Here is a 25,968-nt window from a genome sequence, read left to right on the forward strand (position 1 = left end):
CAGCCCACACAATGAATTTCAAAAGGCTGGAACAGATTGTGTGCATTGTAAATAGGGCATAAGGCCCTTTGCTGAGAAGAATAGGCAAATGTACCCCTTTAGCCACAGCCAGCCACACGGGTCACTTTCTCCCAATAATGATTTTATTTAAAAAGGGAACCCACATGCAGAGAAGCATGGTAAGTTTTTTCTGTGGCAGCTACAAAATTTATTGTATTGTCAAGGCTGCATGTGTGAGTCAACAATTCAATAGGATTTCTCAGAGTATATTTGTATCATTGTTTGCTTTGGTTCTCACCAGGAATCTCTTCTGATAAATAGTGCTTAAGAACAAACTGTAGGTATTAGATTAACCTTATAAGCCATACCTATTTGAAATCCGTTCTCATTCCTTTTTAATAATTATCAAGGGGCAAAGATGATTAAAAAAATATAAAAGGAAGCAAAATCAACTGGCAAACTTTTCTTCCTGGTCACTAGACCATTGCATAATGAGCCACTGAGAGGAAATCCCACGGGAACATCAAAATCAGACACTGACTCCAAGTATTTCTATGTTTTAAGATTCATTTAAAAATACAACCACTGTAGTTAAAACAAAGAGTTATTTTCACTGTAGTTAAAACAAAGAGTTATTTTCATGGCTAACATTGGCAAATCAGTTTTAAAACAGTCAGATAGAGCTGGCCAGAGCAGAGGAAACAGAAACTCTCCTATGTGGCTAGTTAGAGAGTAAATTGGTGCCATCATGTTGGATCTCATCCAGGTTTCCGTCTTTAAATATGATGCATATGTCACGGTAGAAAGAATTCTTTTCCTCATTCTATCCACAGACTTTGCTATGTAATTTTGCCCTTTGTTGCTCAAGAATGAAGAATAAGACTTCCACTTCCTGACTTTGGGATTGGCTTTGTCATTTGGAGTAGCCAATGGGAGGATAGAAGACATATATGCTTGAGCAACGGGACTTACCTCTTATGCCCCTGCCATCATCACAAGAAGAGGGTGGTTGCTGGCCCCTAAGCTTTCGCCTGAATATAAGCACATAGAGAAGGCCAAAACCCAACCCATAGTGAGCAGCGAAGTCCAGCCTGATCCTTACTGAAGCAGAACTCGGCAGAGAAGCCCGGCCTCCATTCAGGCAACCCCAAGTCCTCTTGCAGGTACGTGAGAAATACCAGTCTTCCTATATTCTACTCATATTCTGTGGTGGGATGTGATGCTCATGAGTCTTAAAAATATTTCTCTGTGCTGGCCTCTTCTCTTCCGTCCCGCTCCTACTGCCTATTCAACATGGCTAATAGGTGAGACTGGTCCTGTTCAACACTGAAGTCTTGGCATTCTTCCTCAGTCCTGCCTCGCACTGTTTTTCTCATCTAGTTATTGGCACTGTACACTTCTAGTTATACTCTCCCCCCCCAACCCAGAAAAGATAAAAGGACAACAACAAAAACCTTGGAATCATCTGTTTACTTTCTCCTGCTCCCTACTTTTAATCTTTCAGTAAATCCTGACAGTTCTATTTTTAGGATCTGACCACTTACTGTTATTTCAGTTATTACTGGGGTTCAACTGGTATTATTGCCTTCTATGGTATTGTAATAGTTTCCTAACTGGATTCCTTGGATCTGCACTTACTCCAAATAATTATAGTCTTAACACAAGAGCCAGAATGCTAACTCAGATGATGTCATTCCTCTCTTCAAGCCCGCCACGGCATTCCATCTGCCTCAGAGTATAAACTACTCGAACCACAGTGCAGAAGACCCTACGTCATTTAGCCCATTTCTTCTCTTCATGTTCTTTTACTTCCTCCTAATTCATTTGGCTTCAGCCATACTGCTCTCTTCCCAGTTCCTTCCAGAAATGAGGTACATGTTTAGCTGAGGCATTTTGAACTTGCTTGTCACTGTGGCAGAAAGGCTTTTTCTCCACAGTACTTGTTCTTTCTTTGGGTTGACCAAAACATCCCCTTCTAGAAGCAAAGAACAAAACTTTCTCTAGCTGATCTGTATGGAACTCTAGCCCCTGTCCCCTCTTTCTCTTCTCTCCACGTTCTATCTACCACTTCTCCCTCAATTTTCTTCGTGGCTCTTGTATATTTTATTTCCCTCTTTTAGTTATTATCTGTCTTCCCCACAAAAACAAACATTCTTCTGAGTATATAGACTTTTGTCCATTTTGTTCAAAGCTAAATAACCAATGGCCAGGATGGTTCCTAGACTCATAATAGGCACTCCAAAAATATTTCTGATGAATGAATAAATGGAAACATTTATGAAAAAAATCTCTAAGGCTTTTCAAGAATTTCTGACAAATTAGCGGACTATGCAGGTCTTCAGCCATAAATATAAACATCTATAGACAGATTTATTCATTAAAGCAAGACAAAATTGCCTGAATATTCAACATTACAGGGCTTATAAAAATTATGGTACACCCCTATAATGAAACACAATAACTGGAAAGGAGTACATTAAAAAGCGTCATGTAGATTAATACTTAGTCACATGCGGAAATAAATCCCAAGTTTTTATTAAAGTATTAAATAATTGATGAATAAATAGATACACAAACAACAAAATTCAAACTGATTTTCCCTAGATAATGGGAATAGAAAAAAAAAATTGTGACTTTTTTTTGGTATGGTTTCAGGGATTTTTCAGTTTTTCCCACACTAAAACAGGTTACTCACATAATCAGAAAAACAAAATGTCTATAACATCATTCATTCCTAGGAAGCAAGAAAATTCTGCTCTCTCTATACAAACCTCAGTTTTTAAAAAGCCAGACAAAATATGAGTGACTAATTTGTTCATACATATAGCATAATTCCTTCCTATCCCATTGTTTCTGTGACTTTATACGAAGTTTAGAAAGACAATTCAGAACGTGAAGACTAAGATTGTACAGGGATAAACAACATCTGTTGGATCCTCTATTATAAAACATCAACTGAAATTGTTCATTTATGTCCTCCTTCTAAAAAAGCTGTCTGATGGGATGTGTGGGTAGCTCAGTTGGCTGTGTCTGGCTTCAGTTCAAGTCATAATCAAAGAGTCCCAGGGTCGAGCTCCAGGTCGGGCTCCCTGCTCATCAGCCAGTCTGCTTCTCCTTCTGCCCCTCACCCCACTTGTGCTCTTTCTCACTCTCGCAAATAAATAAAATCTTATTAAAAATAAATAAAATAGCCCAGTTTGTGAGCCTCCATGCAGTTCCAGTGTGAGTGTTAAGGCCTAAAAGATCCAGATGTGTCTGCTCCCATGGCTGAGTGGTGATACACTGATTCTCACGGTAATTTGGAAAAATATGGAGTTTTGAATTGTTCTTATTCCAAGACATCTAGTGTTTTTTTTTAATTTTTTAATTTTTTATAAACATATATTTTTATCCCCAGGGATACAGGTCTGTGAATCGCCAGGTTTACACACTACACAGCACTCACCATAGCACATACCCTCCCCAATGTCCAAAACCCCACCACCCTCTCCCAACCCCCCTCCCCCCTGCAACCCTCAGTTTGTTTTGTGAGATTATGAGTCACTTATGGTTTGTCTCCCTCCCAATCCCATCTTGTTTCATTTATTCTTCTCCTACCCCCTTAACCCCCCCATGTTGCATCTCCACTTCCTCATATCAGGGAGATCATATGATAGTCCAAGACATCTAGCGTTAAGAAACTATGCAAAGTGGGGCACCTGGGTGGCTCAGTGGGTTGAGCTGCTGCCTTCAGCTCGGGTCATGATCTCAGGGTCCTGGGATCGAGTCCCGCATCGGGCTCTCTGCTCAGTGGGGAGCCTGCTTCCTCCTCTCTCTCTGCCTTTCTGCCTACTTGTGATCTCTGTCAAATAAATAAATATAAATCTTAAAAAAAAAAAAGGAAACTATGCAAAGTAAGAAACATTGATATTTAAATGCAAATGAGTGGGAAAGATAAAAATAATGATAATTTTGCAAAATTTGTCCCCTCCTAATTCTTTCCTCAAGATCCACAATTCACCTTTATCTCATTAATTTTGTATATAGCTTATTTCTTATATTGCTATTTCCTGTACTTAAGAAATATAAATTGAATGGAATACTAAATTCATTTTAGATTTTCCTTTACAAAAATATTCTATCTTTACTGAGAAGGTTCTTTGAGTACTTGCAAAATGACTTCAATGTTTTTCTTTTTTATCTTTAGAAATAAATCAATTATTTTAAAAAAGCAATTTAAGGTGCCTGGGTAGCTCAGTCATTAAGTGTCTGCCCTTGGCTCAAGTCATCCCAGGGTCCTCGGATCAAGCCCCACATTGGGCTCCCTGCTCGCAGGAAGCTTTCCCTTTCCCACTCCCCCTTCTCGTGTTCCTGCTCTCACTGTCTCTCTCTCTCTCTGTCAAATAAGTAAACAAAATCTTTAAAATAATAAAAATTAAAAAATAAAAATAATTTATTAAGTGCAAAAATCCAAGAATTACAAATATTAGCTCACTTAATTCTTCAATTTCCGTGTATTAACACGTGTTTAAAATTTAGTCCACATTTTCATACACAGTAAATCTTTAACTCAAACATAACCTGGTGATCCCTAAACTCATTTGCTAGTAAAACATGGTATATAAGAAAATTATTAAATTTACATAAAGATGATAGAAAATAAAATTGAGACAAACTATTTGATAAGAGGCAAATTAGGAGGTATCTTTTCATTTAAAAAAAAAACTAAAACCAAGAAATTACTTTTACAGCCCACAAAAGAAGCAAAATGTAGTAATAAAACCCTCTTCCTAAAGGGAGACAGTTTATTTTCCGAAGGTAGGAGAAATGAACCCCCGCTCTAACTGCGGTAGGCTGAGCTCCTCACCCAGCATGGAAGCTCGGCTTCCCATGCACTCACAAGCAAGATTCCATTTCTTTAGTGCCTTTCCAGCTTTACAGCCTACTGGAGCCACACAAAGGGGGAGGGAAAATGAAGGTAAGAAGGTGGTAATTGCTCTACAAATTACATGGGATGCCTACGGCACAGTATTTCACCTTGTGTAGAAAAAAAGAAAAGAGACAATGTAACATTTTGTGTCAACTCTACTCAAAAAAAAAAAAAGAGGGAGACACATTTTATCTTTCTAGTAGTATTATATACAGTATAGTTCCATATACTCTGTATCCCTCATCCTTTTCCCCATGGTATAGGAAGGAGAGCATCAAGAAGACCCTGATTTTATTTTGGAAGAGAACTATGTTTTCGCACAGTTGCACACATAGGTGGATTCCTTCGCCTGCCAACTCATCTAAGCCGTGTGGGTGTCTGAGCGTTTGGTTTAGAGATGAAAATGCCACACCGAGGTTTGTCTTTGCTCTGTAGGAATCTCTCAATTGGCAGGAAAAAATAAACACAGTATCAAACTTGGAGCTCCTGCTCCTCCTGTAAAACTTAAAAACAAACAGGCTGGAACCCTACAGCTGCGGGTGACTCAGACCCACAAAGGAGGCAACTTCAAAAGCCGGCTCTCTGTTCTCCTTCTCTCTCCAACAGCAGCAAACTGATTAGAGTGCTCACCCATTATCCAAAGCTTTCCACCCTCTAAGGCCCTGACATAGCCTTTGTGTGCAGAAGGCTGAGGCCCCCACAAAGAGAGACAGAAAGGTCAGCCTCCAGTGGTGATTATGGATCTCATTGAAAGCAATTAAAAAATCAGAGGGGGAAAAAATCATGCAAATTAAACCAGGTAATCTGTGCAACTATTACTAATGGATTCTTCATTCCAGACCTTTAATACAGGTTTCTCGTGTATCAGATAAATATATATAGGTCTACGTATATACACACACCTAACACACATTTAAATATACCTACATAATGCTGCATACAACATAGTCAATATATCCATATTGGCTCTTTTTACAAAAATGTGTAGTATTCATGAATACACACACACACACACACACACACACACGTGCAAATATCCATCCAAAACAATAGAGGAGCTACAAACATTAAAATGTACAAAAGCAAAGGAAAAAAGTGCCTCCAAACAGGTAACTGGCAAGAAAACCAATTATCAAAGCAGGTTCTAAGATATTTGGGCCACATGAAATTACAAAGTTAAGTGAGAAACAGCCCGAGAACTGAACGGCAGTCAAAGACGAATGATTCAACTTGGCAGCCCCTCCTTAAACCAGCACTTTCGGATTCAACAATGATTAAAGTGTAATCATTTGTTTCCTTTAATCTTGCTTTTTTAAATATCTTGTCACCCTCCTAGCATAAAGGGGATGTTCAACTTTAGGTCAATTACGTATTTCTCAAATTCTGGACGTGAACGTTAGTACAGTGACCACGACCAGATTTTTCAAAGTTATGTAAGACTTTCTGTGCCGGCAGTTATGTTGATGCTATCATATGGGACTTATGCAACTTCTCTCTCTCTTCTTTCAGGCTGTAGAATTCCATCATAATAACCTTCATGCAAGTGGGAACAGTCTGTTCTCTGGCTGGGACTGTGAATTGTCAACTACATTCTGGAGAAGGAATGAAGTTCAGGTTTCTTAAAGCTGGACTATAAAAGCTCAACTAAAATCATCATTCTCAGCTCTTTCTTTCTTTCTTTCTTCCTCTCCCTCCCCCATCCCCCTGTGTGGTGAGTCTGCACAGTAACTAGATTTCTCAAACGTTTCATGAATTGCACTTTAAAGGAAAGGGAGAAAGATAACATCTTTCTAGATTGCATGAAGCTAGGTACTCCTCACATGCCTTTTTTTTTTTTTTTTTTAAATACAAACATTTCAAACACAGGGCGAAAAAGGATGTCTGACCCACATATTGATGAAGCCATAGATGCCCCACCAAATGTGACTGACTCTGGGGTCTAAACTTCATGGTTGAACAGGGCAGCCTTTGTCCTTGACATGAAATGCAGATTATCTTCGGCTTCTACTGCCCTATTCTTTCTTTCTATTCAGAAGTTTCCATTACCTGCTGGACTATTATGTTACTCTGGGTAACACACTGTTCTTTGTAGAGAGGAACCATCCACACAAGAAACAGCCCTTTATCCCACCATTGCAAAACCTGTTTTTAGAACTAAACACATTGCTTCCCAAAATGTTTTATCAGGGATTTTTATCAGGGTACTCACGGGAGAAATGAAATTGGGGTAGAAAAAAGAACATTCCTAGTCTACTGAGCCTTTGCATTCCATGGATATCAATAGTTAACTAGTTTTTCCAATGCCGTAGGCATATTTTTCCTTTTATCCTTTGAAATTCTGAAAGTCGTGAACAACAAACTTGTGGGAAACTGGGGAGTCAAAGATAATCAACTTGTCATCTTATGATTAAGTTTCAAGTGAAAAATGACAAAGTGACCCATCTACCCCTTTATTAGGGTTTTTGATTCTATAAATTTAATCATAAAAAATTAATCATGATGACAAACTGTTTTATAATATTAGATGTCTGGTATAACAAACAAACTTGGTCTTTATATTGATAGAGGTCATTATGCTTTAACGGTGCTGTTGTGAAACAAAAATGTATTTATTAATATTTTCTTCTCTTGGATAACAACTTCAGATTCCTTGATTACCATAGGGTCAGCTCTTCCTTACAGATAGTAAGTCATTCTGTCTGTTGGGTTCATTCTGTTTTCATGCAGTGTGTAACTACAGATAGTAGGATGGCTCTATTGATGAGTGTTAACCTAACTAAAAAGATACCTTTTTCAGATAGCCAATGTTCAAAGCAGATGTGTATAACAAAATAATGTCATAAGTGAGCTGTTTAATGAGAATGGCCAGTTTCTTCACCAACATCGTTAACTTTCTAACATTGAAAAGTTTTGCACATGAAAACAGAAAAATTAGAAGGCAACTGTGGGCCTTTGGCTAACAGAGTCTGAAAATTTAACTGCAGAGATAATAAACGAAGTATCTCTGTGTGCACAGGGACCTTCCTGTAGCTACCAACACGAACTTAAATCAGAGTAATGCCTCAAACTGTATTCATTTTGCTAATACTGGTCATACTTTAACATAGATTTTTTAAAAAGCAGTTCCCAAAAATAGAGCTTAGTAAAAATGCCATCCCACCCAAATACACACATTTTCCAGTTTTATAGTGACAGGTGATCTTGAGTCGCTTCCAGTCCAAAAACAGGGGTTCTCAAAGTGTGGTCCAGAGAACCACTGGGGGTTCTTTATACCCTTTCAGCGGGTCCTTAGGATCAAAACTATTTCATAATAATACTAAGGGATTACATTCACTGTTATACTCATTCTCTCATGAGTGCACAGTGAAATCTTCCAAGGGCTACATGTGATATTACAACAGAAACAGATACACAATTCCAGCTGACTTTCCTACAACCAGACATTAATGAGATTTGCAAAAATGCAAACCGAGACTACTTTTCCCATTAACTACTTTTGTTTTAGAAAACACTTTGTATAAAAGCTTTTCTATTTATGTTAGTATAGCCTAGTTTCGTTGTTGCTGTTCTAAATATTTTAAGTGCTTTGATTTTCATTTCTTTTTTTATTATGCTCTGTTAATCACCATACAGTGCATCATTAGTTTTTTGATGTAGTGTTCCATGATTCATTGTTTGCGTATAACACCCAGTGCTCCATGCAATACGTGCCCTCCTTAATACCCATTACCAGGCCAACACAACCCCCACCGCCTTCCCCCCTGAAAGCCTCAGTCTGTTTTCCTGGGTCTATAGTCTCATATGGTTCATCTCTCCCTCTGATATTTCCCCCCCCTTCATTTTTCCCTTTCTTCTCCTAATGTCCTCCGTGCTATTCCTTATGTTCCACAAATAAGTGAAACCATATAATTGACTTTCTCTGCTTGACTTATTTCACTTAGCATAATCTCCTCCAGTCCCTCGATTTTCATTTCCAATAGGGAAAACGTTAATAGATATAAACTACATTTAAAAGTCTATTGAGAGTCCTCAGTAGTTTTTAAAAGTATTTGAGAAATTCTGCCTTAAAACACAATTAGCCTTTATGACACCTTTCTTTCATAAACTCAAGTTAAAAGCAATGTCCTTCAGTATTCCCTTTACCTGGTGCCAGTCCTGCTATTTCCTCTGTATCCACCATTTTTATCTACGGCAACATAAGCACTGAGAAGGAATTCAGTAAATACTTACTGAGTGATAGGCAATGTTTTAACTGAAGAGTAAAGACCATATAGGTTTCTAGGAGCTTCGCAACTGCAGATACGTCCCCTGATGGAAATGCCATTAAAATTCCATCAGGTTTCTTCCAATGAAATTCTTCCTGACAATGTGGCAAATTACTTAGAAAAAATAATACTCTAAGCACTGCTAAAGATGATGAGACTGTTCCATCTGAAAGTCATGATAGATACCGTCTGGGTATGATTTGCATTTTGATTTATTCAAGAAGTTCTCTGTTCTTTCCCCCATAACACCACAGTGGATCTAGTTGTCAAGTAGCCTTGGTAATGTTCAGTATGGTTCCACCCAGTATATGAGGATTAGGGCTTTTCCCACAACAGGCACCAGAAATCAACAGCATTATACAGCTCTTCCATGTAATTCTGAGTCATTCTTGCTCGATGCAGGATCTGACACATTCTCCTTTGAATTAAAACTGAAAACTTGTAAATTGAGATTGTTCAGTAGATTGAACTTTTTCTTAGATATTCTTGGGATAAAAAATGCTGAACACTGAATTCATTCTCCCAGTCTTGGATGTAGGTTTCTTTCTTTCCATTACTAATAGATAAGTGTTAGCATTTTGACTTCCAAGTTAGTCTCAAATGTCATCTTAATGTCATAAGAGAAGTATCCACTAGGAACCCTTTCCTTAAATGCTGAAGAGTAACTCAAAGCAAAGCAGCATTTCCCATTTTTTGGACTGGCCATTAATGGTGCCATTCTGCCTGCTATTGCTCTGGAGGGAAAGAAGTTTCTAATTAGCCAGATACCCTCAAGTATGTCAGAGTATAGTCCCATCAGATAAATCCAGTCATTAAGTGATCCAAATGTAGGATGATATTACCTCCATACAACACAACTCTATTGAAATCAAGTTCACCTTTTTAACAAGTGCGGGTGGTGTGATAAGCAGAAACAGCTCAAGCTAGAAAGATTGGTATTTCAAACCCCAGCTTTGATATTTACTGGTTATGTGATATTGACTAGTTAATTTTAACCATTCTGAACCCCAGTTTTCTTTCTGTAAAATATTGAACAGCAATGTTGACCTGGAAGGATAGTTTGGAGACAATACAGAAAAATTCTATCATGTTAACTGTCATATTGCAGACAGTTAATAAACAGCAACTGTTATATACTAATCAGATAGATTTGTTGTTGTTGTTGTTGTCCTTTTACATAAGAGTATCTACTAATATAGAGAGTTTAGAGAAAGCTGGGAGGGATGAACTAAATTTGCCTAAGAAGTCCAAGAACCTGATGGGACAAATGAGATCAAGAATTCAATTCTCGGGGCACCTGGGTGGCTCAGTGAGTTAAAGCCTCTGCTTTTAGCTCAGGTCATGACCCCAGGGTCCTGGGATCGAGCCCCGCCTTGAGCTCTCTCCTTGGCGGGGAGCCTGCTTCCCTTCCTCTCTCTCTGCCTGCCTCTCTGACTACTTGGGATCTCTCTCTGTCAAATAAATAAATTAATAAATTAATAGAATTCAATTCTCCTTTTAAAGAGAAAAAGGTTTTGAATTATTTCAAATAGATTAGGACGTATATTATAGTATGCAATATTTTTGGCCAATATAGGTAAGGCAGCAAACATGTGTTGGGAAAACCTATATCCAGTAGCAGTCATGAAATCATGCAGAATTTAGGAAAAATGACTGAGTTCATCTCAAGCTACTAAGCAAAAGCAAACACAAAACCAAACAACAGAACTACCTTGAAAGATTTCTTATCTGGAAAACAGGAGCAGGGTGGGCAGAGGAGACACCGGTCTTCATTTTAATTTGGGTAGATGGGTTCTTGGGTGTTATAATTTAGAATCTTAGTGGGTACCTCAGAATCAATTATCTAAAAAGTAGGCAAATAATTTTAGTAATCTTAGATTAAACCAGGGCTATCTGGTCATTTTTCCTTGCATATAATTTGAGATGGCCATGTAGGGATGCAATAAGAAAGTGGAAATATACTTGTCTAAGCTTCTTGGTGCTGGGAAAGTTACTTATTGGTATTGTGACCAGAAAAAAATTATCTACACCTTCATGATTACTTAAAAGTAATTTTCTGGGATGTTTACAGACACAACCTCAAATAAGGTTTTACTGAAAATTACTGCAAACATAAAAATTATTCTATAAGCCTATCTCTAATAATGTGGTATTTAGGAAAATCTAATTTAAGAGTTGTATCAAGATCAGTTTATTAAATAGTTATAGACTAGATCTTTGTCTACAGCAATCTCCATAGATTAACCCTGAAAACTACAATTTATTCATCCTCTTAATGACCATCACTATCAAAAAATTAAAACAGGGGCACCTGGGTGGCTCAGTCGGTTAAGCATCTGCCTTCGGCTCAGGTCATGATCCCAGGATCCTGGGATCAAGCCCTGGAACAGTCTCCCTGCTCAATGGGGAGCCTGCTTCTCCTTCTCCCTCTGCTCTTTCCCCCTCTTGTGCTCACTCTCTCTCTGTCAAATAAATAAATAAAATCTTTAAAAAAAAATTTAAAACAGCCCTCAGGATATTATACTCCATCATCACAGAACGTTCAAACCCTGGTTAGCACTTTATGTTAGCTCAGATTCCCTGGCTTCAGGTGGTCTTGCAAAAATACAGAATTTTCTAGACTTTTACAAAGAGTTCTTCTCCAGTAATTCTCATATTCACCCCTTCTCCAGGCTAACACCGTTGAAATGCATTTCTGCATAGGTTCCCCTGAATCCCGTTGGCCCATATTACATGGTTCTGTAATTTTTTTGGAGTACAGGCTATTTCTTGCTGGTAAAAGACTTATGCTTCCCTGCTCAGACTAAGATTTGATTTTTGTTGCCAGGCCCAGCACATGTGTGGTGGTAGTAATGTGTCTTGTGAAAAACAGACATTGCCTACAAAAGGCATTTGTTAACAAACATTTGTTATAGGGTTCTCCTCTGGCAAGGAGCAAAGGACTACTACCAGACAGAAGGTTCTGGAAGACAAAGTCAGGGTTCAAGGTTCTCAAACTCACCCACCGAAATGTTATTATCCAGGTGTCAGAATTCCACTCCTTCTCCATTAAAAAAACCCTGTTGTTGACAGAAGATTGACTGAGGCTGGGAATTTAGTCTCCCTTTTGGTGTATAACCAAACCCTGGGCCTGATGTTCAGCCCCTCTGCCCTGTGGCTGCAGGAAATAAAAATCTCTTTCACAGCTGCTAGATGGGCCCTCTGGCTTTAGAACATCACTTCTCAGTTTGCAATTAACTGTACTCTACCTGTCATTTTCCTTATAAAGTTCTCTGTGTCATTAAAAGCAGTTACCCTACTTTATTATCCTCAAAATTACCATTGCCCTATAGTGATCAAGAACTGCAAGTACTTGACATCTAAATGCCTTCCCTCTAACTATATGTCTTTCCAATTAACAACATTACAGTTTGAGCTGATTGTCATGTCGCTCCACTCCAGAAGTTACTACCACATCACACCACTGTCACCAGCAGACAGGTCCTTATTTCTTTTACACAGATGAGCACTTCATTTCCAAATCATGTCCTAAGGGTTTGCTTTCTAGAACCACTCTGGTTTCCTAGAAAACAGACCGTGGCAAAGATTAAGTACTAGTCATTTATTTGAAGATGAAATTCCAGGAAAAAAAAAGGAAAAGGTAAAGGAAATGAAACAATGAGATGTGTGTACCCCTGTATGTGTTGGCTTTTGCTTCCTGAGAAGCTCTTCACATACAAAGCCATATCATCATGAGAAATCTGTAGCAAAGATGGACAGAGAAATCGTGCCTTGGACAGTTCCATCAAAGGGAGAGAGAAAGGTAATTTGCCTACTCAGTTTCTTCTCATTCCCTGTCTTCCATTGGTCAAAATTCTCCCCAGTTTGATTTAACTCCTCATAGACTTGGGTCAGGTATTCTAGCACGCTGGTTGGAATATGTCTACTTAGAAGACATGCCTTATTATGTGGCATTTTATCCAGGTTCAGAAGTAATGAGAGATACCAGATTCATGATGCTATTGGTCTCAGATGGTAAATATATTTGCCAAACACAAGGGGCTGGTTACTCAGGTTACTGCTAGGGTGGAGTGTTTGGCTGGAAACTCCAGGAGACAGCTGAGCCAAGGAAATCTGAAAAAGCCCATAGTACAGCCATGCTACTTGATGCTTGAATTTTTACAAGAGTGATGAACTTAAAAAGCAGGAACAATAGTTATTAAGGAGAGCCCTTTATGCCTAATAGTTTAGACCATTCCTACTTTCAAGAGGAGTAACGCTTGATAATCACTAACAGTTGCAGTAAGGGTTTAGGAAAGCTGAAAAGCAGAGAGCTATGTAATTAAGCCTCCTGGGCACTATGGAAATTGTTGGACAAGGGTTTTACTCATCTATCAAGGGTAAAGACCATATCATAGAGCAAGGAAGAAGAAAACACAATGCTTGGAGATATACATCAGGTCTGTTAGTTTCAGTGAAGCAACTCACAATCTAACAGTTCAACTATAGGCAACCCTTCCTTCTATTTTTCAATTACTAAGGGATGCACAAGAGAAGGCAGAACTTGCTCAGAGCCCAACAAAGAAGAAAACAAAGCAGAAAAGGTGATAAAAAGCCTCTAGCTAGCAAAGACTATGCTCATGTGCCATAGCAGTGCTTTTCAAATTTTTATGTACATACAAATAATACAAAGATCTTACGAAGGCACAGATTCTGATTCTGTGGTCTTGGGGTGGGATCTGAGATTCTGTAGCTTTAAGATGTTCCCAGGTGATGCCAAGGCTAATGGCCCCAAGATCACACTTTGTAATATTTAAAAATACTACAGAATGCTAACAGCAATTACAGATGATACTTAAAACTACAGCAGAAATTCTGAAAGCCTTAATCCTTTCTGGAAAACAGGAGTAAGTACTGTTTTATAGTCTGATAAAAGGCAGGTCTCTGAAATAACATCCCAAAATGGACAAACCCAGTCAGTTACCAGAGTGCGGATGAGAGGCATAGGCAGATGTATTATAATCAAAGTAAAAATGATCTGTGCTATTGAAAAACCCAGGTAAAAAGAATCCAGTGCCAGTGGTGAAAGGGCACAGGGGCTTAAGGCATAAGCTACTCTTGGCACCAACCTAGTACATTCATGTCAAATGGGATTGTAGCCCCTACGTCCAAACGGAAGCTGAGATCGGAAGAATTTGTGTCTCAGTGTGTCTCAGCATTGGTCACAGGTGGCTGTGGTTTTAAAATCACTTAAATAGAAAAATCAAATCCACAGCCCATCATGGAAATTAAAGAGATGAGAATTATGTAGTTTAGACAAGCAGAGCCTCTCAGTTGTTTCATTGTCTTGCTAGAATCCCAACATCCTAGAGACATTCAGAGAAGAGAAAAAATACTATCAAAGTTGTAAACCCAGATCCTAAAAACTGTGTGTATGTGTGCACGTGCCTGCATGTGCGTGTGCGTGTGCGTGCGTGTGTGTGTGTGTGTGTGTGTCAAGAATGGAGATTTACTGACCATGATCAACTTTAACTCCCTTGAAACATTTGCCTAGTACTTTGTGTAGCAGGTGTTTGAAGAAACTTCTATGAAAACAAGAGCAGAAGAGATTTAATTCTTCTATTCTCCCTTTGTTCTTTGGAGGCAAATCCAATTTGATCCTCTAAATTAAATTCAGAAAATTGTGTTCTTCCTAGGGATTTTTCAACACTTGAAGAGTAAAAGAACAAAACTTGAAGGGATGCTATGAATTGAGACTAAGGATTCCTACTACTTACCCCACATAGGGTGTGATCTTAAAATTGATCTTTAAGATCCATAAGACCCAAGACATTTTGAGTAAGTCTACAAAGACTATAAACTTTAGTTTGCGCTTTGTAAGGCCATACTAACAAACTCTTGATAAAAATCATCACTGAGTGCCTAAGTTCACATGCTTCTCTCATTGTGCAAAACAGGGTGAGAGATCCTGAGGATTTCTAGAACAATTTTCTTAATGATAGTATGTACAGAATTAATGAAACTGTCTTAAATAACTATCTCTAAACTTAATAACTTACCAGATAGTAACACAGAAGTCTGCATCTCTAAACCAGCCAAGTCTCTTGATATTCATACTATATTTAGTAAGGTATCTTCTCTTTGATACGCTGTGGACACCTCAGACTCAACACATGCAATCTTACAGTCAACATCTCATTCCCTACCCTGAAACTTCTTTTATCCTTACTGCATTTTGGTTAGTGTTAACCTCACAGACCCAAGGATCCAAAACCAGAAATCAAGGACTCACCATAACTTTGTCCCTTTCATTTTCTACATCAAATTTTAAGTGATTCTTTAAAATATTTTTAATACATGTGAAATCTCGATTATAAGTCCTCATTATCTTCCAGTCAGACGATTGCAACAGCTTCCTAACTGGTTTTTACCATCTCTAGCCTCAACCCCTTCCTGAAAGATCAGAAGTACTACCCATCTATCTGATCATGTCTCTCATCTGGCAATAACATTACACTGACTCATTTTGTAAAAGGGCAAGTCTAAATTCTTTAAGATGAAATGTTGGGTCTTATGTGATTTGTTTACCTAATTGGACATCTCCCAGAACTTTAAAAACTCTTCATTCTGCAAAAACAGGACACAGATTCCCAAATACCTCATGTTCTATGCCTTTTTATGTGCTATTCTCTTCCTGGATTGACTTTTCCTCCCTAATTCTCTGGACTGGAATGCCTGGAAATTCATATTCATTTCCAAAACTCACCGTAACCATTATTACCTAAAAGCAGCCTCTTCCTCCCCAAAGTGGAGTTAACCACTTGTCCTCTGTACCACTTGTATATTTCAGGTATAATTCTGTTATTTTACCAGTACACTCTATGATAATCTATACTATGTTCCCAGTGATTGCAATGTACAGCCAAGAAAGAGACCCAACATTAACAGATTTTAGAGACACTCCTGTAAATGTACAGAACCAAGCATTGAATAAGTAGCCTCTCAGTTTAATAGGAAGGTAGGGCAGAGAGGAATAATCCCATACATCCCTTCTGTGTGCAAATAAGTGTGATGCCTTTTCACAGATGTTATCTCTTTTATCCTCCATTCTCTTCCGTGTGGTCTTCACTACTTGTGGGTAAGGCAGCCGGGTAGAGAAATAGAAAACCTGTCTTATGGCACCAGATCTCCTGACAGTTGGTAGCTGACAGCCTGGGTCTGAACTGAAGAACACAAGTGATAAACAATGTGCAGTCCTTCCTCGCAGCCACTGTTCAGAGTTCTCACAGAACGGAGAAGACATGCAGTTGATCTAGATTTCCCATTACCTGGGAGTGTGAGTATCCCTGAGCGTGAAGGTAAAATAATTTCAGTCCTTACAAATCACTCTCCAATACCTACAGATTTTCTTTCTCCTACCTACACCTGTCAAGGAAGCCATTAATAAACTGCAAACAACTCATCTGTAATTCGACCTTTCTCTGCTCTTAGAAACCGCAGTGGGAAGAAAGGATAGAAGAAGCCAAAGTACTAGTATCCTTATAGCCTTAAAAAACTGTAATATCCAACATGTTGGATATATGTCATTAACATTTGTCCAAACCCACAGAATGTACAATACTAAGAGTGAACCCTCACAGTAATTCTGGCCTTTGGGTGACTACAGCGCTCTAATGTAAGTTCATCAGCTTTCACAAATACATCACCTGGTGGGGAATGGTCATGCTGGCAGAGGCTATGCATGGTGTTGGGGGGCGAGGGGGGCCGGAGTGGGCAGAAATTCTATGTGAAATTCCTGTGCCTTCAATTTTTTCTGTAAACCTAAAATTTGTCCAAGAAGATAATAATAATAAAAAAATTCCCTTTCAAATTCTCCTGTGACCATGATGGGGTGGGGGGAGGAAATAGGGGGCAGAAAAGAAAAGGAGGGAGAGGCAAGAGAGATGCAGGGTGGGCAAGGGCACAATGGAGATTGAGGGGAAAGGAAAACTTATCTCTGAGGAAAGCCTGTTAAGAAAAACATGTAAGGGCGCCTGGGTGGCTCAGCGGGTTAAAGCCTCTGCCATCGGCTCGGGTCATGATCCCAGGGTCCTGGGATCAAGTCCCACATCGGGCTCTCTGCTCAGAGAGAACCTGCTTCTTCCCCTCTCTCTGCCTGCCTCTCTGCCTACTTGTGATCTCTGTCTGTCAAATAAATAAATAAAATCTTAAAAAAACAAAACATGTAAATGTCCTTAAACTTCAGAAGTTTGACCCATTTAATAAACTACCACCATGACATCTTAGGGAGAACTTTTGCAAATGGGAAGCTAACAAAAGTTTTGAAATTATATATCCTCAAACTTTTGTGCTTCAACATCAGGGATTCTTTTACCAAAATGATATTTTGGGAGTACATGCGCAGTGTCCAAGATGTCTTAAATTGAAGAATTTACAAATTCAGTGAAATTTACAAGTTAAGAATAGTTAAGATTACAAATATTCTGGAAAAAGTATTTAGGGAAAAGAAATGTCCAGGAATAAATAATTTTTGAGTGGTAAACATTGCCGTTTAAAAGATGAACCAGTCTACATAAATTAGATTTCCAAACAAATGCAATATTTAGTCTCATTTCAATCTTTTAGTCAACACATATTTATCCAACACCTACAAAACTAATAGCTCCTATTTCCAGATGGTGGAGATACAGTGGTCAACAAGGCAGATAAAGTCCCTTTTTTCATCAAAGTCTGCATTCTGATGGGGAGGCAGGGAATGGTTATCAACCAATAATTTCAGATAGTCTTACATGCAATAAAAAATACTCTCAATAAATAACAAATATTACCTGATAATTTTATTGGGGGTATACAAAGCTTGGTATTTCCAGCATAGAAATTTATGGGTCTATAGAGACATCATAATAGTTTCACAGCCAGCAAGATACTAAACCAATAATGGTTTATGGGATGCTTTAGATGTCTTATAAGCACATAGCTTTCACTCTCTATATCCTGGTATGTGTTTTTTTTTTTTTTTCCTTGCAAATACTTAGAGCACACACAGTCACAGAATGCTATCACCTATCTTGTGGGGCAGCACAATTTTATAGCCACAATTTATTACACTGAGACTACACACACACACACACACACACGATCTCTAGGGTTTCATGGTCTTCAGGGAGATCTCTCCCAAGAGCCTCCTCAAAATAACCAATAATGCATTGGGAATTTGGATTGTAAAATAAATACAGCTGACCTAATCTGAATCAGAAAAGGCTTCTACTTGTCGTTTTCAAGATGTAACATCTATATGGTCCTTTACAGAAGGGTTGCAATTTTTTAAACTCATTCAGAGGTTTTTTTTTTTTTTTTTTTTTTTTTTTTTTTTTATAAACCCTGAGCAATTCTGTATCTTCTGTGAAGCTTTATGTGCCATGTACATATTGGTAGGAGGGACCGGAAAATGCTAATAATATAAAGGGGGTACTATAGAACTGTGGTCATTTCTAGATTTCCTCCGGGAGAGCTTTCAGAGGGATTCAGGAAACAATTTAGTTAGTATGAAGGGTTTAATTTCAGTCCCTTTTTCTTCTAAACATCTTAGAAATAAAGATAAGAGAAGTATCACCAGGGCTCACAAAATTCCACACTTGTCCTTCTCCAGTCTCTTAAAAAACACACCAGTTTTAAAAGAGTCCTGATTTCCGGAAAGGGTAAAAGTCCCAATGACGGCTGGTTTAGAACTGGTTTATCATTAAATCACTGTAAAATTCAGATTTGCACAGAAAAACACAAGCTTTGACATTAAATAGAAAAGAAAAACCCCAATCATGTTTACAGCTTTTGTGCAAGATACATGCAGGAAAGTCCACCGCCCCAGAGCAAGAGGAGGTAAGGGGGAAGATGAGAAGAATGGCACAGGAGAAAATACCTCCTGCCGGCAAACTAGTTACCATGTAAGCCCAGGGAACGGCATGACTTTAACTATAGAGCTGTACCTCTTAGAATTTGCTAGAACATGCAGATCTCAGCAAACATATTAGAAACACGAGATGTGGTAAAACACTTTCTACTTAGTGTTTCTGTAGGGAAATGGCGCAGGTGAGTCAGCCACCCGGCAGCTGAAATGAGAAAACTAAGTACTAATCCCAGGATTGCCAACAAATTGCGTTGTGCCCTTGGCACGCGGAGCAAACATCTGTAAAACATCAGTTTCTTTTAAGAGCCTCAACCCTCAAGTGTACCAGCAAGGGCAATGCTAGTGGGCATTTCATAAATGCTGGTCCTGCTAATGGCTATTATGGGAGGTAACTAATGATTAAAAGGAAGGCCATTTAAACACAGAGTGATGTGTCAATGCGGCCTGCTGTCATAGGCTTGACTTCTGTCAAGGGAGTCAACAGCAAACTTCAGGAGAACTACAGACTGAGGAATAATGCTATTACATCTGGCATGGAGCCAGCCAAAGACAGGGTAAAGACTGGAAGCTTCCTGACTATTTCGCAACCACCACCAATCTTGAGCTAGACGTTTGTTGTTGTTGTTGTTGTTGTTGTTTTAAATACACATAGGTAACTTAACTAAGTAGACTCTATATTAAAAATGTGAAATGACATAATTTCATCTGTTATCCTTAACCAGAGGAATAAAGACTGTACTTAATTTTAACTATTGAACATTTGGGAAGTGGAGTAAAAAAGGAAAAGATGGATACACTAATACAATGGGAGAGAGAAGTATATTTTAAAGATGTGTGCTTTCTTGGTCAGTTTTTTTAAAAAAACCGCTCTACTGAGATATCTCCACATACCACAAAACCCATTTAAAGTGAGCAGAGCATAACACATAGAGAAGTTGAATCATTATGCTATATACCTCAAACTATTACATTATGTGCCAATTATACTTAAATAAAGTATAAAATTCGTGATAGTACATTCACAGTATTGTACAATCATCACTGCAATCTGATCGTAGAACATTTTCATTCCACCTCAAGAAGCCCCCCGCCCTTCCACTTTGACTCACCTCTCTCCCAGCCAGAGGCAGTGACTCACCTAATTTGTCTTTATAAGTCTGTATATTAGACTTAGGCACCTGGGTGGCTCAGGCAGTTAAGCGTCTGCCTTTAGCTCAGGTCATGATCCCGGAGTCCCGGGCTTCTGACCAGTGGGGAGTCTTCTCCCTCTCCCTGCCGCTCTCTGTCAAATAATTAAAATTGTTTTTTGTTTTTTTTTAAGCTGTATATTATAGACATGTCATATAAGAGATCAGACATTTTTTGTGACTGGCTTCTTTCACTTTAGGTACTTTTTTTCAAAATGTATCCATACCCTACCTCCATTATATGGCTGAGTGATAGCCCCTGCTGTGGAGGTAACACGCGTCATGCTTTTATCCGTTGGCAGACTTACGGTTGTTTGTACTTTGAGCTTTTACCATTCCTGGTCTCTTTCAAGAGCTCTATTATTCCTGTGAGGCAGATGTTCCAGCATCCTATTCTCTCAGGTTTTATTTGGTAATAGCTTTATTTCACCTTTGTTTTTGAAGGATGCGTTTCCGAGGGTTAAGATTTTTGACAGTTTTTTACTTTCAGCACTCTGCCTGTGTCCTCCCCCTGCCCTCGGATCTCTACTGTTTCTGATGAGACGTTAAATTTTTCATGTTGTTAGAGTTTCCTTATACACAGGGAGCTGTTTCTTCACTTGCTTTCTAGATTTGCCTCTCTTTCAACACTTAGACCGCAGTGTTTCTTGCTGTGGATCTCCGTCCATTTACCCCGTTTGGAACTTCTTGGAACCTGTTTGGCTTCTTGGATGTGCCAATGGATGCCTTTTATCACATTTGGTTGAGTTTCCAGCCATCATTTCTTTGACTTTTTTTCTGCCCCCTTTCCTCTTTTCTCTCCCTCTGGTATACTCATCATATACATTTTTGTGTCCTTAATGGTGTCCTCATTTTCCTGAGGCTATTTTATTCATTTTTCTGTTCTCTTCAGATTACCTAGTCTCCAATGATCTATCTTCCGTTTATTGATTCTTTCTTCTGACCTCGAGTCTACTGTGAAGTCCCTCCATGGAATTTTTCACTTTGGTTATTTTCATTTTCATCTCCAGAATTTCCAGGTGTTTCTGTTTGTTTGTTTGCTTTTAGTGCACAAGTTTATTGTGAAAAACACTGTAGTGTACTTGTGCAGTAACATGGTCTTACAGGAGGGAGAAAAAAACAGTTCTGTTCAAAACAACTCACCAGATTCTGGCAATAACAATGATCAACATGAGGCTGAGATTTGAGAAGGGAAACAAACTGAGTGCAGACAAATCATACAATTAAATGGTATCCCTAAAAATAAACAAATGGGGGTGCGTGGGTGGCTCAGTCATTAAGCATCTGCCTTTGGCTCAGGTCATGATCTCAGGGTCCTGGGATTGAGCCCTGCACTGGGCTCCCTGATGGGCAGGCAGGCAACTTTACCTCTCCCACTCCCACTGCTTGTGTTCCCTCTCTCGCTGTCTCTCTGTGTGTCAAATAAAGTCAGCCTTAAAATAAATAAATAAATAAATAAACAGAATTATTTCAAAACTCCTAAGGAGGGGAGGTCTTCCTTGGTACTTATTTTTTTAAATGTTCATTAAGCTCCAATGGTGGTTTGCTGCTACCCTTACCTACAGTCCTGCTGAGCAAAACTATAGCTAAGTGGAAGTTAAATTGTATTCACAAGGTGTTAATGTTGACATTTTATTATCTGCCATCTCTCAGAGAAAGCAAAAGTGACTACTAACAGTGCTCTTCCAGAAACTGGTTTCTCCATCAACAGTGTCGCTTCAGCATGCAATGAGCCAGTGCATTCTAAAGTGGTCACGGCTATTGATGACAAGAGGCTATGCAATGAACCAGTGCATTCTAAAGTGGTCACGGCTATTGATGACAAGACAAGTTTTTTGAATGTTAACTATTCTCTAACATTCTGGAGTTATCAGTTGCTCTTCCCACTTGCATTAGGTCAATATATAGTTCATGGCAATGCTGTGCAAGTTACAGTGTCATTACAGGGCATAGTCTGGGGTACAACAAGTAACATGAGGCTCACCTCTGCGAGGTGCTGGGTCACACTGCAAGAAAGCATTTTAGAGTATCATCAAGTTCCATGATTGCAGCCTGACTACAGTAATGATAACAATAGTCTGGAGCCCTGAAAACAGTTACGACCTTCCGGCCGTGGCACCAATTACATCCGTCCATCACCAGCTGGTGAGCTCTGGACACCAGTGTGAGGCCACTGAGATAACTAAATGTTTCAGAAATGTCTTACCCAAAGGTGTCACCAGCTCCCCAAGGAGCTACACCCCAACCACCCCAATCGTCTGGATCTGACCCATCAAGTCACACATTGGACTGTCACGAGGAACTTCTGGTGATCAAACCCTCTGATGTGATCTATGGCTGGCGAGAGGTCACCATGTGGACAGAGTATCTCCCCATCCACCAAGGCAGGGAGAGAAAGAGAGTCAAAGAGATCTGTAAAATATTTCCAAGCACTTGCATTTCCATATTTTCCTTGACACTCATCATAGAAACCATATACTGGTGTGATCTGTCTGCTCTCATGATGCCCTCAAAGAATGGTGATGTGTTCAGGGTAACAAATCCAAAGAGCTTCAAGTAGCTTAAGTGTTTCAAGTGAATAAATAATATGCTGTCAACATGCTCTCCCATAAACAAGTGGTTTGGATCTGGGGATATGCCACCAATTCTAAATAGTTCCATGAGATCATAAAATTGCCCCTGCGCATCTCCACAGACAGTGACTGGACATGGAATTCATGTACTTCTGTCGGGCTCCCGGCAGGACTGGCCCCTGCCGCTGCCCTCCTGCCCTCCATCTAGTCCTGGAGCTCAGCTCTTCATAATGGCAGCTGCCCACGTGGTGATGTGACTTCACTTTAAAAAAAAAAAAAAAAACTTTATCTCTTCGTTTACACTCTGATGAAGTGTTGTCATCATACCTTTAATTCCTTAAGCATTATTTCTTTTAATCTGCAAACATATTTGTAATAGCTGCTGGGAAGTCTGTCTGCTAAGTCTGCTGTCTTACCATGTGGGCCCCTTCAAAAGTGATTCTTATTCCTACTTTTTTTTCCTGTGTAGGGATCACACTTTGTTATTTCTTTGCAGATCTCAGGGTTTGGGGGTTTTTTGTGTTTTTTGTTTTGGTTTGGTTTTGAACATTATGTATTTTAGGTATAATGTAGCAAATCTGGATACTGAGAACTCCCTAGGGGTCATTCCTGTTTTCCTTTGTGGAGTTATTTATTTGCTTAATGACTTTGTTCAAGTACTTCTGCAAATTTTAATTCCTTTCCAGGGTTCAGGCTCTAATGCTCCTCCTCAGATTTCTTTCCATTGTTTTTATCTCTTGGTCTGGCTCTGTAAAAGTCACCCCTGGGTTGGCAGAGCTACTTACTGGCTCGGAGGCTGCTAACATTCACTTCTAGAAGTTTATGGGTTTTTTTTGTCACATATTCCTTCAGGGACTAGTAGCTCAAAGATCCCCATCTGGAACTCTCCCAAGAGGCAGTAGCTTGGGGTATGCATTGTTTCCCAGAATACCAGGGATTTTATTTTTAAATAAAGGTGTGATTTTATTTTTACACCTCACTTTCTAGTAAGTCTCTAGGTGTGAGCAGTTTACTTTGTTCAATCTGTGTTTGGTCAGTTCGTGTTTAAACCCGGTATGACAGTGAGGGTTCTGCCCTCTGCTGATGGACCTGGTGCAGCAGGGAAATGCTTAACAGTTGGCCCCCCTCTGTTTGGAGTGGTTGCTCTAGACTGGGAGCAGTCCAGCGCATGCGCATGCGCCCAGCCTTCCTGACCCCCAGAGTGGTCCAAGATCCTAAGATGGCTCTTTTCAGCTGTCTTTTTCTCTGATGCTTTTTCTCTGGTTACTCTTTCTTGGCTGGCCTCACCAAATTTTACATTGTTTTTAAAACCACCCGCAGGCATAGAATTTTCCATTCTGGGTTCCAAATAAAGCAGACTGCGTCAGCCAAGCTGTAGCTCCTTCTCTTTAGGGCCTGCCTTTCCTCCTGGCAGAATCTTTGCACCACTTGCCAATGCTAGGGTAAGAACCTGATTTTCCAAGAGTGGCACCCTTGGCCACAAGGAAAAGAGCAGGATAGCTGCCTCTTGACTTTTCTGGCTTGCCCCTCCTGACATGGAACTTTTGCCCTACAAGGTAGGCAAGACCAAGGACAGCCTGCTGCATTTGGGGTGAACTTCTGCTTTATAAGTAGTGACTGAGTAAAAAAAAAAAAAAAAAAAAAAAAGGAAACCTGTTTCCCTCAAGCGTATTTGCATGGATAGAACTTCTGCAACACAGGGCTGGGATGTAGGTGAGAAATGGAAACACTGACCCCTTTAGGAGCTCAGGAGAGGGCAGGAGCTTCTCTTCTTGGTGACTCTGCCCAGGATGTCACCTGGGCTAGAGATTCTGTAAGGGAGAGCTAGGAGTGGGGGTTAGAGAGCAGCTCGTGCAAGGTTCAACTGCCACTGGTTTTCGTTGTTCTGAGATTTAGTACATCTTCTAAACGAATGTTTCTCCATTCATTCACAGTTTCCAGAGACTCTAAATGATTATTTCATCTGTAATTTTTACCATTTAAGTTGGCATTTTGCTGGAAAGAGGGTTCATCAAGTATCTTACTTGCCATTCTGCTAGTCTCACCTCCTTCACAATCCAGAGCTTTGTGTTTGGCTAAGCAGCAGAGATGTGTATACTCTGAATTATAGGTCCTTCTCAGATTTCCACTCCTGCCTTACAAGGTCAGGAATATGAAACAAGAATAGCAGAAAAATTGTCCCTGTGGGCTACATTTCAATATTCTGATAAATCTCACGACCAGTTAGTCCTCCACACAAACTCTGCAAATAAGATAAGTATATCTTCAGTAAGACACAAGATTCAAAACTACTTCGGACTCAGGCTTTGGCACTGGAGGTCCTTTCCAACTTCGGGGTACTCACACCCTGTTTAGGAAGGAATGACCTTCATTTTTTACACTAAGACTTTATTTCTTTTTCTTTTTAAACCAATTTTCTTTCAAGTTGATCAATATTTTCAAAGAATGATAATGTAACTTTGTCTTTTTTTCATTCTTTCCTTTATTCTCTTTTTCAAAAGAATCCTTTCAAAAGATACTAAATGTCAACCCAGGTCTTGGACCATCTTCAGCTGGAATCCATATCCACTTGCTGACAGTTCATCAAAACAGGTCACATCTCTGGTGAATTCAAGTGCTGACAATTGCCTTCAAGAGCTGAGCAAGTCTAAGTTTCTACAGAGTGTGCGTTTGGTCATCTCATTAGGTTGGCTCCCACACCTGATAATTCAGCCCTTGGACTGATAGAGCGCTGTCTGTCTTGCAAGGACCCTGTTTACATGGTATCTGTGGAAGAATTTCCTTCCAAAAATGATACAGTGTGGTTATGCATGACACCTCTGAAACAGCACAGCAAAAGAAAATTCTAAGATTGGTTCTTAAATGGACAAGCTTAATGAAACTCAAAATGCACAGTGCAATGCACCAATGTTATTAAATGTTATATCAAGTATTATCCTGTATATATATATAAAGCATATATATATACAGGATATATATAAATATGTATAATTTATATATTTATAAATTATAATTATAAATTTATAATTATAATAATACAAATATTTATAAATTATATATTTATATATAAATATATAAAAATAAATATAAGCAACACTGTTTCCCATTTTTTAAAAATTACATGTCATGTCAGTTGTGGTTGATAAATCTT

At 39.1% G+C, this 25,968-nt stretch overlaps 1 pseudogene; it reads right to left on the reverse strand.

The window, feature by feature from the left end:
* Positions 1 to 22,184: 22,184 nt before the first annotated feature.
* On the reverse strand, positions 22,185 to 22,920 carry LOC116569269 (annotated as a pseudogene).
* Between the last annotated feature and the right edge of the window lie 3,048 nt (positions 22,921 to 25,968).

The sequence above is a fragment of the Mustela erminea genome, chromosome 11 (genome assembly GCF_009829155.1).
Source record: "Mustela erminea isolate mMusErm1 chromosome 11, mMusErm1.Pri, whole genome shotgun sequence".
Taxonomy (NCBI): Eukaryota; Metazoa; Chordata; class Mammalia; order Carnivora; family Mustelidae; genus Mustela; species Mustela erminea.